This window comes from Heterodontus francisci, chromosome 4 (genome assembly GCF_036365525.1).
Source record: "Heterodontus francisci isolate sHetFra1 chromosome 4, sHetFra1.hap1, whole genome shotgun sequence".
Classification (NCBI taxonomy): Eukaryota; Metazoa; Chordata; class Chondrichthyes; order Heterodontiformes; family Heterodontidae; genus Heterodontus; species Heterodontus francisci.
The window spans coordinates 47,210,017-47,225,398 of record NC_090374.1 but is presented as its reverse complement, the minus strand read 5'-3'; the positions used below and the strand labels follow the sequence as shown (position 1 = coordinate 47,225,398).

General features: G+C 44.0%; 1 protein-coding gene across 9 annotated transcripts in view; it reads right to left on the bottom strand.

The window, feature by feature from the left end:
• Positions 1-15,382, bottom strand: part of lhfpl2b (LHFPL tetraspan subfamily member 2b) — a 328,744-nt gene that overhangs the window by 212,756 nt on the left and 100,606 nt on the right. The window lies entirely within an intron of this gene.

The following is a 15,382-nucleotide window of genomic DNA, read 5'->3' as shown; positions in this document are numbered from 1 at the left end:
CTATAGAGGGGGCAATAGCCACTTCTTCAAGCAATATCCCTTGTCCCCGAGGATTCACCCATGGACTTTGGAGGTTGGAGTGAACAGCTGCGGCAGCCTGGACTGGCAGAGGGTGAAAGAGGCACAGCAGCTGCCAGAAAAGCGAGCACATACATGGAGGAAGCTCTTGTGGTCACAGACCAATTGAACATTGAGGGAGTGGAAGCCCTTCCCGTAGATGGATCTCACTGGCCGGTCACTGAGTGCCTTGATGACCACATGGGTGAAAATCAATGACGCCCTGCAGCTTAGGGAAATCCAGCGATGACAAAAAAAACCCCTGCCCTCTGTGCCTGCGAGGCCTCATATCGTGAAATGTCCAGCTCGAGCAAATAGGGCATCAGTGACCTGCAAGATGCAGTGGTGTGCAGCCATTTGTAAGATGCCACCAAGGTCCACAGCTGATCCAGAAGCGAAGAGGTTCAAGGGCATAGCAACTTTGATGGCTACTGGCAGGGCATGATGAGCAGTGCTGTGAGATGCAAGGTCTTTGATGATGACGGCACAGCTATCTGTGACCATCTGCCTGGAGAATTGCAGTTTCCTGCAGCACTGGTTCTCCGTCATCTCCAGATAGCTCCGTCTTTGGCAGTAGGTCCTACGCTGAAGATAAAGCCTCTGTGTCCTTCCTACCCCTCATTCCTCTCCCCTGCCCTCCTGATGCCCGGGGCTCCACCCTTCCAGCGGAGGGTGTTGCTCCTCATTGCCACTGGGCACAAAATCTGAGAGTTGTGCCCCCATTGCCAGCTGCTGCCATCTTGTGGTTACCTGGTGAACATGGCCAGTGCCAGGAACTATGTCGGAAAACTGGCATGCAGGCTGGCGCCGGTATTTTCAGGCCCTGTCCAACTCTGTTCCCGCCCCTGGCAGAACCGAAAAATTCAGCCCTACATATGGTAAAATTCCAGATCTGATTTATGTCCCAAAATCTCACTGAAACCCTAATTTCAGAGAAGTACAGTTAAAGCAATAGAGTGGAGCATCTGAAGCCCACTCACTATTCATGGACTTCATGCAGCTGCAGAAGCAGTTAGACATGTAATTTTATTAAAATAAAACAAGGACTTTCTTTTTCTGGAATGTCAGGAAGTGTACCGACAGCTGGAAAATGCTGAATAACACATTTCTCTAGAACTCCATAGAGAATACATGTGTGTCTCTGCATGGACCAACAAGCTATGAGATTTCACTGCTGGCTTTGCCTGATGAGAGTATGTGATATTAACCAGGGTAGCTCCACTATGTGTAAGCCTCCAGATTCACAACTTTACATTGAATATGCTGTCACTGTACCTGTAAAATCTTCAGCAGCACCAAAGTGGCAGGAAAATATCCTGCAGTGTATTCTGCAAACAGAACCTCAGAAAACCTGCACAGTGCAGCATTAAAAGAATGCTGTATATAGCATTATAAGACACAGTAGTGTACACTGGATGTTCTCAAACCTTTCTGGGTGAGGCCACAGGAAAACATTCTCAATCGATCCTATCCCAAATTATGAATGTGAGCAGGGATGTGAAATTATTTTTATACTAAACAGAGGGGGATATTTTATGGTTATGCACTGACAGTATAGACTTGATGTTGAAGGAAAACTTTTAATTCTTGTGCTCACTTGACTCAGTCGTAGCATTCTGATTGGAAGGCTGTGTGTTCAAGTCCCATGCAAAAATTTAAGAACATCTAAGGGGATGCTGCATTGTCAAAGGAACCGTCTTCCAGATGCACCATTAACCGATGCCTCTTTGTTTCCTTACATTGCAACAGTGACGATATTTCAAAGTATTTAATTGGCTGTAAAGGGTTTTGGGACATCTGAAGGTCATGAAAGGCACTATAGAAATGCAAATTCTTTGTTTCTTTCATCTGCCTGTTCTGTGAAAAGCAGGGAGCTCCCACAGTGTCCTGACCAACATTTATCCCTCAACGAACCCCATTGGCCATTATCGTTTTTAAAATCTTACCTGTGTGCAGATTTCTGCTGCATTTTCCTATGGAACAGAAGTAACCACACTTGCAAACATAAGAAACAGGAGCAGGAGTTGGACATTCGGTCCCTCGAGTCTGCTCCGCCATTCAATAAGATCATGGCTGATCTGATTGCGGCCTTAACTCCACTTTCCTGTCTAACCCAATATATATATTCGATGACCCAGCCTCCGCTGCTGTCTGGAGAAGAGAATTCCAAAGTATAATGACTCTCTGAGAGAAGAAATTCTTTCTCATCTCTGTCTTAAATGGGAGACCCTTTAGTTTGAGACTGCCCCTTCGTTCTGGATTCTCCCATGAGGGGAAACATCCTCGCAATATCTATCCTGTCAGGCTCCCTCAAAATCTTATATGTTTCGATAAGATCACTTCTCATTCTTCTTGAGTCGTTTTAAACAGACTCCAGAAGCTGGCTGAGCATGTCTGCCCTGAGGCACAGTGTGGTTTTCAAGCAGAGAGTTCCACCATTGACATGCTGTTCTCCCTTCGTCAGCTACAGGAGAAATGCCGCGAATAACAGATGCCCCTCTACGTTGCTTTCATAGATCTCACCAAAGCCTTTGACCTTGTCAGCAGACGTGGTCTCTTCAGACTACTAGAAAAGATCGGATGTCCACCAAAGCTACTAAGTATCATCACCTCATTCCATGACAATATGAAAGACACAATTCAGCATAGCGGCGCCTCATCAGACCCCTTTCCTATCCTGAGTGGCGTGAAACAGGGCTGTGTTCTCGCGGCCAACATCCCCAGCACATACACCCTACTGAGCCAGCGGCGCTTGAGATGGCTTGGCCATGTGAGATGGCAGGATCCCCAAGGACGCATTGTACAGTGAGCTCGTCACTGGTATCAGACCCACCGGCTGTCCATGTCTCCGCTTTAAAGATGTCTGCAAGCGTGACATGAAGTCCTGTAACATTGAAAAGTCGTGGGAGTCAGTTGCCAGAGCTGCTGGACAACCATAAAGGCGGGGCTAAAGAGTGATGAGTCGAAGAGACTTAGCAGTTGGCAGGAAAAAAGACAGAAGCGCAAGGAGAGAACCAACTGTGTAACAGCCCTGACAACCTGCAGCACCTGTGGAAGAGTCTGTCACTCTAGAATTGGCCTTAATAGCCACTCCAGGTGCTGCTTCACAAACCACTGACCACCTCTAGGCGCTTACCCATTGTCTCTCGAGACAAGGAGGCCAAAGAAGACTTCTCATTCTTCTAAACTCCAATGAGTATAGGCCCAACCTACTCAACCTTTCTTCATAAGACAACCCCTTCATTCCCAGGAATCAGCCTTGTGAACATTCTCTGAAATGCTTCCAATCCAAGAATATTCTCCCTAAATAAGGAGACCAAAACTGGACGCAGTACTCTAGGTGGGACCTCACCAGTGCCCTGTGCAGTTGTAGCAAGACTTCCCTACTTTTATAATACATCCCCTTTGCAATAAAGGCCAAAGAAACCATTAGCTGTGAGTGGCTTGAGATTTCCTGAGGACATGAAAGGCCTATATAAATTTAGGTCCTTTCTTCAGCATCTTTCCAATATCCAAATAGTTACAATTGTATTTTAAGGACTATTCACCATAGTCAGCATTTTAAATAATACAAAATAAATTCTATACATTATAGTGAGAATGTTGTGTCAGTGTACTCCCAGCAAGGAACCGTGCTGCCCAGGAGCACATTTAATAAATTCATTTGTAACATTAAATCCCTCACTTAATTCCTCCTTGTAATACATGACATACTTTTTTCAAGAGACAACGGTAAAACATTCACTTTATCTTGTAAAAAGGATACTTTACGCAGATTGTTCCCAACCTTGGTGTCATATTTGACCCTAAGATGAGCTTCTGACCACACCATCACTATGACTGCCTATTCCACCTCTGTAACATTGTCCAACTCTACCCCACCTCAGCTCATCTGCTGCTGAAACCCTCATCCATGCCTTTGCTACCTCTAGACTTGACTATCCAATGCACTCCTTGCTGGCCTCCCATATTCTACCCTCCGTAAACTTGAGGTCTTCCGATACTCTGCTGCCCATGTTCTTACTTGCACCAAGTCCTGTTCATCCATCAGTCCTGTGTTCACTAACCTACACTGGCTCACAGTCAAACAATGCCTCGATTTTAAAGTTTTCATCCTCGTTTTCAAATCCTTTCATGGCCTCGCCCCCCCTCCCCATCTCTGTAATCTCTTCCAGCCCCACAGCCCTCCGAGCAATCTGTGTTCCTCTAATTCGGTGGGCCGAAGGGCCTGTTTCAGTGCTGTATCTCTAAATAAATAAATAAATAAATTTCGACCTCTTGAGCATCCCCGATTTTAATTACTCCACTACTGGCAGACATGCCTTCAGCTGCCTAGGCACTAAGCTCTGGAATTCCCTCCCTGAGTTTCTCTGTCTCTCTACCACTCTTTTCTCTTCATGCTGCTCCTTGAAATATACCTCTTTGACCAAGCTTTTGGTCACCTGCCTGTATATCTTCTTATGTGTCAAATTTTGTCCTGTGCCTGAGGAGTAGGAGTAGGAGTGGCCACCACACCACACCCCACCCCACCCCCGTGCCCTCAAGGAAGTCTTCGATGCCTCCTAGCCTATTTCCAACCTACTTCCCCAGCCCTTCCAATCTCAAACCACCCCCCAGCCCTCCCATTCGTGATCCAAAGCTGATTCTCCCTTCCCAGTGCCAAGGATCGTCCCCATGGGTCTCAGGTTGTGGCCTCCTGCACTAATGTTTCCTCCCACCATGGTTGCCGGGCAGGAAGTGACACTACAATATGCAGAGTCTCAATGTCCCCAGCCTTACTGGGTTCTTTGGCCAATATTAGCCTTTATGGCTCCCAATTAATATGAGGGCCATCATTTTTTTATTTTATTCATGGGATATGAATGTCACTAGCAGGGACAGCATTTATTGTCCATCCCTAATTGCTCTTGAGAAGGTGGTGGTGAGCTGCTTTCTTGAACTGCTGCAGCCCATGAGGTGCAGGTACTCCCACAATGCTGTTCGGGAGGGAGTTCCAGGTTTGTCGCACAGTGCCAGTGAAGGAACGGTGATATTGTTCCACGTCAGGCTGATGTGTGGCTCGGAGGGGAACTTGCAGGTGGTGGTGTTCCCGTGCATCTGCTGCCCTTGTCCTTCTAGGTGGTAGAGATCACAGGTTTGGAAGGTGCTGTCAGAGGAGGCTTGGCGAGTTGCTGCAGTGCATCTTATAGATGTGCGCCAGTTGTGGCAGGGGTGAATGTTTAGGGTGGGGTGCTGAAAACCTGATACAAGGTTTTGTGCTAAATGAAAGTTTCAGTATGATTTTGGACAGCACTCAACTATAATCAACAGCAATACAACTATTGACTATCAGGCTTAAAATGGAAGTTTTATGATTGATATTCCTTTGAAAGTTGGTTATTATTAAATCCAAATATATTCATTTGTATAGTGACTGTTGCTTACCTCAGAGGGTGTCAGATCTTGGAGGAGATATTGTGCCAACAGTGCAAGAAACCTGGATTTTGGCACTTAAAATTACAAAAACGCTGAAGATTTTGCATTGATGAGAGTAGCTCTCTCACAATGCCGGCCTCAATGATTTGTCCAACCTATTCCAGTAATAACCTCATCAGCACTACTAAAGTTAAACAAAAGGAAATTATTGGTCATCTTGAAATTGTTTGAAATGGTAGTATTTGATTCCCTAACGGTGATTTACACTTCAAGAGTAATCGCCAGTGAAGCAGATGCCCTGAGAATTTGAAGGGTGCTATATAAATGAGGGGTTTCCTTTACTACATGTAACTTTAGGCAGCCTACCTTCAAAAGTATATGTGTATGGTTATAGGAGAGCAACATGAATGATCCCAGGAGTAGCATTCCAAATTATGAAGAACGACTCACAGAACTATATTTGTTTTCGCTCGACAATGGACAATTGAAAGAGGACACGATCTCAGATTTTTAAAATGCCACAAGGATAATGTAGGCGGAAGGGGGTTATTTAATTAGAATTGCGAGCAAATAACTAAAAGAGCATGACTACAACATCAGCAAGTTTACTAGAACTTCAGATTAGAGAACATTTCTTTTACTGTCCTCCCCATTGCTTACAGAGTAGTAGATATATGCTGGGGGTCAGCCAGTTGACTTAAAAAGCAGGTGGGTAAATAGCTGGTTAGAAACTGGATTGAAATGTTAAGGATATGTAAAGATAGAGCTAATTAAAAACAACAGCCTTGAGAGAGAGAGATAGATGGCTGTCAGATATTAAGTGTACAAGCACAGTACATTTGTATGAAATTCTTTGCCCACTATTTTAATGGGGGTGTGAAACTGTTTATTTTTTCGAGAAGCTATATAAAGTTTTATTGTCCTCTCCCTGCACCTGGTAAAATTTGCACTTTTCCTGTTTAATTGTTAGCATGATCATTTATTTGTCTCTTTCTCTTTTGGGCCTCCTTATCTCGAGAGACAATGGATACGCGCCTGGAGGTGGTCAGTGGTTTGTGAAGCAGCGCCTGGAGTGGCTATAAAGGCCAATTCTGGAGTGACAGGCTCTTCCACAGGTGCTGCAGAGAAATTTGTTTGTTGGGGCTGTTGCACAGTTGGCTCTCCCCTTGCGCCTCTGTCTTTTTTCCTGCCAACTACTAAGTCTCTTCGACTCGCCACAATTTAGCCCTGTCTTTATGGCTGCCCGCCAGCTCTGGCGAATGCTGGCAACTGACTCCCACGACTTGTGATCAATGTCACACGATTTCATGTCGCGTTTGCAGACGTCTTTATAACGGAGACATGGACGGCCGGTGGGTCTGATACCAGTGGCGAGCTCGCTGTACAATGTGTCTTTGGGGATCCTGCCATCTTCCATGCGGCTCACATGGCAATCTAGAGTAATCTACTAGCAATAATGAACTCCAGGCTGTGTGCACATTGGGGTTTTTAAACCATGCAGCCCATTATTCCAACATTCACCTCTGCCTGAGACCAAAATAATCCCTTACAGGGAACACACCTGCACCTTCTCACTCACTTTTACCCGGTTCAGTTCCCTTGAAAACAAAACGAGAACATTGACTGTTTGAAGATTTTAATTGTGTTCATTTTGTGTTTGGAAAAGAATTCTGCCGAATTATAATAGCCACAAATATTTTCCGAGCTATTTCTGAACTGTTTAGAATTGGAGCAACACAACATAATTAAAAACTAGCAATAAAACTATGATGATTAAAAGCAACAAAAATCAAATGCATTGCAGTGCTTACAGACAACTGACATGCAATGCAGGAGCCATGCTATACCAACTGATGATCTAGGTACCATACAATACTAGCTGGTGGTGGGGACTGTGCAATACTATTACCCAACATTGTATATTAATAAACAGGGCATTTTTTCCACTGACCAGCCCAAGCATGGATGTTGTCCACATCTTGCTGCATGTTTCATTATCTGAGGAATTGCGACTGGAACTGAGCAGTCAGCAATGAACATCCCCACTTCTGATATTGCGATGGTTGGTAGATCATTGATGAAGTGGATGAAGATGTTTGGGCTTAAGACAGTGCTGCTTTCTACCGACACACATATAAATTCACGAGGGGAAATTTTAACTGGGAACTGAATGCAGGCAGATGGGACAGTGCGAGCGGGAAATGCATCTGATGTCGTTAGCAAGTGGAACTCCCAGGTCTCACTCCTTCACTCAGGTGCCCACTTGAAAGGGGAAGGAAGCAGCAGCTGGTCAGAAGCAGAGATTCAGGTGGCAAAAGGTCACCAGCCAACACGAAAGGAAGAATCAAAGGCAAGAAACTAAGTCACCGGCAAGGGGAGGGGGTGGGGTGGTGTTGGCGGATTCTTGGGAGGGTTTCGCAAGTAAGAATGGGCAGAGTGAGGCAGGATAGGCCTCTCAGATGAAGGGACCGAAGGTATGGTTGCTAAATTTGTTGACGACACAAAGAAAGGTATGAAAGTAAGTTGTGAAGAGGACATAAGGAGGCTACAAAGGGATATAGATAGGTTAAATGAGTGGGCAAAGATCTGGCAAATGGAGTATAATGTGGAAAAATGTGAAATTGTCCATTTTGGCAGGAAGAATAAAAAAGAAGCATATTAACTAAATGGTCAGAGATTACAGAGCTCTGAGATGCAGAGGAATCTGGGTGTCCTAGTGCATGAATCGCAAAAGGTTAGTATGCAGGTACAGCACGTAATTAGGAAAGCTAATAGAATGTAATCATTTATCGCAAGGGGAGTTGAATACAAAAGTAGGGAGGTTATGCTTCAGCTATACAGGGCATTGGTGAGACCACACCTGGAGCACTGGGCACAGTATTGGTCTCCTTATTTAAGGAAGGATGTAAATGCGTTGGAAGCAGTTCAAAGAAGGTTTACTAGATTGATACCTGGAATGGGTGGGCTATCTTATGAGGAAAGGTTGGACAGGCTAGGCTTGTATCTGCTGGAATTTAGAAGAGTAAGAGGAGACTTGGTTGAAACATATAAGATCCTGAGGGGTCTTGACAGGGTGGATGTGGAGAGGATGTTTTGTTTTGTGGGAGAATCTCGAACTAGGGGTCACTGTTTAAAAATAAGGGGTCGCCCATTTAAGTCAGAGATGAGGAGAAATTTGTTCTCTCAGAGGGTCGTGAGTCTTTGGAACTCTCTTCCTCAAGTATAGTCTTTGAATATGTTTAAGGCAGAGATAGATAGATTCCTGATAAGCAAGGGGGTGAAAGGTTATCGGGGTAGTTGGGAATGTGGAGTAATTAGTTCAGCCATGAACATATTGAATGGTGGGGCAGACTCAAGAGGCCGAGTGGCCTACTCATTCTCCTAATTCGTATGTTCATATGTTCGCATGTTCGTCAACTTTCCTTGCGAGGATCAGAGGAGCACTCCTGCTGTTCCTGAACCCAAAACAGAAGGAGGAAAAAAACCCTGAAATGGCCTTTTCTGGTTGTGAATCCTGTTCGCTATCTTCATCTGGAGTGAAGTAGCAGTTAACCCACTTAGGCCAGAGTTAAACTTCCAGTGGGTCTGATCATTGAACCCCTGTTCTGTATAGCGAAAGTTCTGCCGCCTGTTCAGAAGAGTGGATTAAACAAAGATCAGTGCAAAACAGCCAGAAAATCAATGGGTAAGTGGCATCGATCATTTTAACTGTCCAACCACCCAGTCTCTGCCAGGCAGAGTAAGGTTAAAATCACACATAGCCTCTCTCTCCAGAGGTTCCCCAGTTTCCATATTCCTGCCCATCAATCATCCTCATGACAGAGATTCAATTCACTTGTCCCAGGCCACTTCGAGATTGTCTGACTTGGACTCAAATTTCACTGCTGCAAACTATTGCCTGAAAGTACTTCCAGCTGTGAGCTCTGCATATGGAAGTAAGTGTGGTACTGGAGGATCCTGGAAGAGCATCAATTGGAATAATCCCATTATAAACTGCCAGTTTATAAGCAGTGAAGCTTTACTGGGAGCTGAATCCAGAGCGGAAACGAATCAGAGCTAGCTCACTGTGAAATGGATAGACCCAGCAGAGGACCAGAAACAGTATGCCGGAGGAAGCCAGGTCCTGGAATAAAGGCAGTCCAATACAATCTCAATAGAAATAGATAGTGAAGTGGGGAGAAAGAATGACTTGCATTGATAGTGCCTTTCACAACCACAAGAGTTCTCAAAACACCTTACGGCCAATGAAGTACTTTTGAAGTGTAGTCACTGTTGTAATGTAGGAAACGCAGAAGCCAATTTGCACACAGCAAGCTCCCACAAACCACAATGTGATAATGACCAGATAATCTGTTTTTAGTGATATTAATTAAGGATAAATATTGGCCAAGACACCAGGGCTAACTCCCCTGCTCACCTTCAAAAATACTGCCAAAGGTTCTTTTGAATCCACAGGAGAGAGCAGAGAGGGCCTTGATTTAACATCTCATCCGAAAGACAGCACCTTCAACAGTGCAGCATTCCCTCAGTACTGCCCTGGAGTGGCAGCCTAGATTTTGTTTTGCGCTCTCATCTCTGGAATGGAACTTAAACCCACAACCTTCTGACTCACAAGCAAGAGTGCTACCTCTACTGAGCCATAGGAAGCCCAGAAGCCAGCAGAGAAACATAGAAACATAGAAAATAGGAGCAGGAGTAGGCCATGTGGCCCTTCGAGCCTGCTACGCCATTCTTTATGATCATGGCTGATCATCCAACTCAGTAACCTGTTCCCGCTTTCACCCCATATCCTCTGATCCCTTTAAACCCAAGAGCTATATCTAACTCCTTCTTGAAAACATACAATGTTTTGGCCTCAATTGCTTTCTGTGGTAGCGAATTCCACAGGCTCACCACTCTCTGGGTGAACAAATTTCTCCTCATCTCAGTCCTGAATGGTCTGAAAGTCCAGGGTCCAATACAACAGAGTAAAGCTAGGACCTAGATCCAAATGCAGTTCCAGAGTACTGGATAAAACCTGCAGTGATCTGATGTGAAGTGAATTCAGGTGGTCTCAACCCGGTCCCCAGCAGGCATGGCCAATAGTACAAAACTGTCCCCATTCGACAGAATTTGGCATTCTTACTAAAACTCAGGTGTAACAGGAAATTTGGCAGCAGGGATAGAAAGCGGGTTGAATAATAGGAAACATATAGGGTAAGCGGTTGTCACTCAGATACGCTATAATATATCAGAGTAGTAGAACTGATATCAGCTAGGAGGAAAGTAAGGAATGGGAATATGCACTCAATAGAAGGATATGGATGAACATCGAGCTTAAGGGGTTTGAGTACATATTTCCTGAAAGTGAGAATACAGATAGATAAAAAGGGCGATAGCATTTTAGATTTTATAAAGAGAGGCATAGAGTACAAAAGTAAAGAAACAATTGTACATTTGTATAAAACTTTAGTTAGCACAGAGTAGTGTGTGCAGTTTTGGATGCCTGATTTAAAAAACACATCAAAACAATAGAAGGTGCACAGCATAGGCCCACCAGAATTGGGAAACTGTAGCGATGAGGAGAAAGTTGAGATAATTGACTATATCCATTGAAGAGGAAATGTAACAGAAATTTTAAAATGATGAAAGGTTTTGATAGAGTAAATATGGAAAGACCATTTCCTCCGACTGAGGAGTCAGTGACAAACGATCACTATCTAATTTAATACCATCACCAAGAAAATGAGAAGAGAGATCAGGGTGAATTTCCTTAAACAGAAATTTGTTGTCATGCATGAAACGCTTTGCCATAGGGAGTGGTTCGGGCAGAGATCATTGCATCATTTAAGGAAAAATTGCACAAAGACTTGAAGCCGAGAAGATACAGAGTTGTGAGAACATGGAGCAATGGAATTCACTTTGGATTGCTCTAGCAAACAGCTGGCACCGAGACAATGGGCCAAATGGCCTCCTTCTGTGCTGTAAATGTCTATGGTTCTAGCATCATACCTATTAATAAAAACCTGTACTAATGTATTCCAAAGTATTGAAATTGATGTCAGCTAATGGATCGTCACCATAACACTTTTCAAACCTTGTCTATTTTTTTAAATAATAAAAAAAAAATATTCATTTTCTTCCATCTTCTCATGAACCTTTTGATTCCATAGACACCAGCAGCCCTCAAATATCTCCTCTAAAATGGCCAATCTTTATGTCTGAACCTAGATAACAAACACTGGCAGCCAGTTCAACTATGGAAGAGTCCAATCCTGCCACACCCAACACCCCAGGTATTACTGGGCAGTAACAGAGGAAGGATCTCTGGCTCCATTTCCCCCCTCAAGCTCTAAAGGTACCAAGACCAACTGCAGACCTCTTCATCCACCCTGGATGACATCAGTTACCTCAGCACAGACCAAGGATCAAACCTCGGCTTCTTCTGATCTGTAGGGAGAGGCATAGATTTTATAAATGAAATATTCCCCAGTATCTGATGTGGTCAACAATTGCGCCAAATACTGCATTAAGCTGTGTGTTCATGTAACATTCCAGGGTGGAAAATTCATTGACCCATGGGCTAATCCAACATATTTACCATCAGGGCACACCATGGAACAGACAGTTCAGTCAACACCAATGCTGAAACTGTAGGATAGGTGGGGGGTGAAGGGTTGTGTGTATGTGTGCGTGCGTCTATGTTGTGGGTAGGGCATGTGATGTGGTATGGGTTAGAATACATGCTCTGTGGTTACGACAGTATGTGTATGTTGATCAGGTATGCGTGTGTTGTGGGGTGAGTACGGCATGTGATGTGGTGTGGGTAAATGTGTCATGTTGGTAGGGGTGTATATGTACATATGGATAGACTGCATGTGTTGTGGTGTGGCAAGGGTGTGTCAGTGTATGCCATAGGCTAATTCATATGTTTAAAAAATTTCAGAGCTGATATTTGAAAAAGCTCCAAAGGTTTTATTATGAAATAGAACAAAATTACAAATCATTTGGAATTTGATAGATCCAATGTCTAATCTTAAGAGTTGAAAAATTAGCTGGATGGAAAAGAGAACTTGGCATACTTTGCAGAGTATTCTATACTTAAACTTGTAATTACTAGTCCTCTGTGTATTCATAGAATCCTACAGTTTATAACACAGAAGGAAGCTATTCACTCAATTACGCCTGAGCTGCTGCTAGCCCTTCAGCTGGAACTATCTACTCTAATCCTGTTTCCCTTCCCTTTCCCTGTATCCATTTGCATTCCTCCTTTCCAAATACTTATCCAATTCCCTTTTAAAATATATTATTTGTCCCTGTCTCAATATCCACATGGGAAAGGATTCAATATTCTAATAATCCTTCATTTGAAAAACCATTCTTCTAACTTCCCCTATATTCTTCAGTGATATTCCTGAGTCTATACCCACTTATTACCCATTCACCGACCGTCAAAACAAACTTGCACAATTTTTCTTGCAAAGGTCTTTCATAATTTTGAAAAATTCTGATTTCCTTTAAGCTTTTCTGCTCCAGTGGAGGAAGCCCCAATGTTCAAGTTTTTCTTCATTCCTGGTATTCTAGCAAACATTCAATATATTGTTTCCATGGCAATGGGGTGTCTAGAACTGCATGCAAGCTATCAATTGTGGCCTAATCAATCCTTTGCAAAAATTAAATTTATTACTTTTATATTCAGTGTACCAATTTGCTTTCTTTGTGGTCTTTTCTAAATGTATTCCTTTCTCTGGATCTCAACCCTTCGTTCCCTCCATTCCTCCACTATTCTTACCAATTATGGTTCTTCCCCCAAAATGTAATTCTTCACCTCCTGACATTGAACTGCAGCTGCCCACATCTTTTACTCCTTTCTTGAACAGACAAAAAGGGCAGAATTTTCCCAGTGCCATGAAGATGGGGTGGAGGGGGTGCCAGGGAAACAGCCGGGAGCTGTGTCAAGGTGGCTCCCTAATGCAAATCCTGCTGCCTAGGAAATTTCTCAGTGGCAGGCAAAGAGAAATATCAGCTGCCCGCTGGACGGGGTTGGGCAGTCAATATTCATGCTTAAGTCCCCAATTAGAGCAATATCGCCAGCTTGCCGCCATCTTGCCGGCAGTGGAGCAGCCCACAGCTATGTGCGTGGAGGTCGCCAGCTTAATGGAGATGGCCTCCCTCTGGCATCCGGGAGGGCCATCCGACCTCCCCCAAAGAGGGAGCTATGGGGAGGAAAGGCCGATCCAAGGGGCCTGCCTGCTTGGCCCCTCTGAAATTTTTGTTCAAAATGTACCCCTCCAAGGGCGCCTCCATGTTGAGGCACCACTTGTCCTGGTGGGGTTGCAGAGGCTGCAGAGCTTCTGGCCCTCTGAGTGCTGCCGGCAGCATCGGGAGCCCACCACCACCCCCCCCCCCCCCCCCCCCCCATCCTTAACTAGACAGCGAGCTCAGAGCTGGCCAAACAGGAGGCTGCCTCCAGGAAAATAGCTCCCCCAATCTCGCCGCCAGAAGTGCGGGCTCAGGACCCCCCATGCACTCCTGATGTTGGGGTCCCACAGCCTGCGGGAAAATCCTGCCCATAATATTTGCCTACCTGCAGTCCTTCAGCACAACGCCCATTTCCAAAAATTTTACAAACAAATTATGAGTTGTGCCTTCACTATTTCTTTCCCAACCATCTTCAGTATTCTGGGATGCATATCATGTAGCCCTGCTACCTTTTCTATTTTTGGTTTAGTTTACTTTAAAAATATTTCCCTCTGAACACCTGTCCACAGTAGTGGCTCACCTCGAGTTATTCTCTCACTCCCACTTTCACCTCACTTTTTAAAAATTGATAAAACATAAATGATACCTCAACCTTTATCTCTAAGTGCTCCTGTCCCTTCTTTAACTATTCTTTCACTTACAAGCTTATAAAAGTTCTTGATGCTTCTCTTTATCACTCCTGAACCTTTCAATATCTTCTACAGTGCTTAATATTTTTATTATCCCCCTATAGTTATCATATGCCTCTTTTTTAAATCTAATTTTTGCTCTAACCTCTCTATTTATATACATAATCTTGAAAACTTCAATTAGTTCATATTGGAGTTTTCTTTTGTCAGAGAAAAAAAAACCAAAGTTGGCCCAATTTAAATTACTGGCACCCAGAATCCTCTTTGATGCCTCACTATCTTCCAAAGGTTGCAATACTGTACTAGAAAGTTTTGCAAATGCTGCATTTTCTATGCTCCGGTTGCCAGTCATGTTAAATGCTGCATTACTACTGTCAATCTACAAATGTGTTTCTTTCCCTGGCTTCTCAGCACTTCATTTATAATCAGCACGTCTTGTGATCAGAGAGTATGGTGACTGTGACCAGCTGACGACTGCACCAATGTGGAACTAAACTTCTTCCATCTTCAGGGGGCTGGGATCAAGATTACAGAACTAAAGTGCCCATGAGCCTGGGGAACACACCATAAGTGTATTAATATTCGCCTGGTCGTACAAAACTCGAGTATTGCTGAAAAAAGAGACATGATGTCGAAGCTTTTCGTCTTGCGCACATCTTGCACACAGGACAAATGCTAAAATGCCAAAATTTCAAAGGGAGCAACAATTTATACCGCATGAGAAAAGGGTACTGATTGGTCAAGGCTTTGCCATGGAGAATGCACAGGGAACTATTGTCCCCCACACTTGGTTTAATTCAAAAAATGCACAAAGCCTGAACATGTTCCTTTTACCTGCAGAGGACAGGTCTCTGTATGAATATATGTAGCTTCTAGCAAGCGTAAGTGAGCCAGGTTGCGAGCCCACTAATAATCTTAAAGGGGTTGTTAGTATAAATCTTAGCACACGTGGGCTTGTTCAGTAAGTGCTGTCCAATCACAGAATCACATCTAATGTTAGACATTGTGTTCTGAGTTTTGCAAACACAGGTTGGTTGAGT